We start from the raw sequence: 1783 nt of genomic DNA, 5'->3' as shown, positions 1-1783 counted from the left end.
ATATTGCATTTATTTTTTGCATAAATAAACACACAAAAAAATTATTATTAAAATTTAAATTATTTTAAATAATTGTTTCTAAAATAATTTTATATTTAAACAATATTGCATTTATTTTTTGTGGTGAGGAGCACCCCACATAAATATATATATAAAAAAAATTAAAATATTGTTTTTTTAATTAAAAAAAATACAAATAAATAATATTTAAAAATTGTAGTATTTCTGAGTGTTTCTGTGCGGGGTCTTGCCCCATATATATTAAGAGTCCACATTATTTTCTGTGGTAATAAACAAGATATCACAAACACTTTTACATAAAAATTTAAATATTAAAAATAATATAAATATATTTTTTAAATAATAAAAAAAAAGTAGTATTATTGAGTGTTTATCACTGTGCAGTCTCTTGCGCTATAGACTTCAGAGTCCAGAATCACTGTTACACATTTACATTTCAGTATGGCTGTAATAAGGGTAGTTTATTTGAGCATAAGTTGTTTTATTGACTGCGGATCAATCCTGCCTCTGTTTGAGACACGAGAGAGATCTTTAAAAGATAAAACGACTGTCATCCAGTATTTACACTTACATGCAGTCTCATCAGATCTGAGAGCACAGCTTTATTACCAACAATCAGTGCTGTGTGATTTCATCCTGAACGACGTCCAGTTTCTGTTTCCTTCATCAGATGATGTTCTCTGAGAAGTTTAGGTTAAATGTTCACCAAAACCATTCCTCTGTGGTTTCAAGGCTTTATGGGAGATGAATAAAACACTTCAGCATCTGATGACACCTCAGAAACAAACACAGTCACATTTCACCATCAAATTAAAATAATATATTTTTTAAGTGAAGCATATGATGTACAGAATAAACACCTTAAAGTTTACCTTACAGTTCATACGGTCTATAATTCATTCAGTTTATTACTTTATTAGTTTTAATATTTATCTGTTATACATAAAAGTGATTCCATTCATAAATACTATAATTTAAAAATAAAATGTCAATGAAAGTAATATTTTTTAAATACACAAATAAAATATATATTGCATATAAAATAAGATGTTAATAAATAAAATGTATCTTGCCTTTTGCTATTATTATTATTATTATTATTATGCAAATTATATATATATATATATATATATATATATATACTATTATATATTATTTTCAAATTTATATATATATATATTTAAATTTACACACACTACATATAACAAAAGTACAATATCATCATATAATATCAAACTTTATACTAATATTATTTTGAATTAAAATATTTATAAAATATTTAAAATATCAAATATTTTTAAAATACTTTCTATAGTATATACTTTATATTTACAAAACAAAATATTAATATATATATTATTATTATTATTGTATTTACATAAAATATATATAATTAATAAATAAAAAATAAATATAAATAAAAGCACAACCTTAATTTTTTCTTTTAAATGGAAAATATAATGTCTAATTTCTTTTCATTTGATTTTGGGGTTAAATGTAAGAATATTCCTGTGGCTGTGTGATGGGAAAATATTTCCGCCAGTCACAGCCTTTACATTTGCATGTGCAGAATGCATTAAGACACTTTTATTCACTGTACAGTAGTCAGCAAAATAGATGTCTAATATTACTTTTCTTCCCTCAAGCCTTCAAGAAAGAAGACAGCTGCTTTGATTTCCAGGTGAGAGACACCGCAGTCGTTTGACTTTCATGATCCTCGAATGTTGGAGGATGCAGTGAATATAACTCGCGGTGTCCGGCC

At 25.2% G+C, this 1783-nt stretch overlaps 1 protein-coding gene and 1 long non-coding RNA gene across 2 annotated transcripts in view; both read left to right on the top strand.

The window, feature by feature from the left end:
• LOC109106292 (cyclin-dependent kinase 14-like) overlaps positions 1-1783 on the top strand; it is a 434688-nt gene that overhangs the window by 241710 nt on the left and 191195 nt on the right. The gene's annotated exons all lie outside the window — the stretch shown is intronic.
• The window catches only part of LOC122140068, a 45967-nt gene that overhangs the window by 5162 nt on the left and 39022 nt on the right, over positions 1-1783 (top strand). The gene's annotated exons all lie outside the window — the stretch shown is intronic.

The sequence above is a fragment of the Cyprinus carpio genome, chromosome B16 (assembly GCF_018340385.1).
Source record: "Cyprinus carpio isolate SPL01 chromosome B16, ASM1834038v1, whole genome shotgun sequence".
NCBI lineage: Eukaryota > Metazoa > Chordata > Actinopteri > Cypriniformes > Cyprinidae > Cyprinus > Cyprinus carpio.
This window is presented reverse-complemented; position numbering and strand designations above follow the sequence as displayed.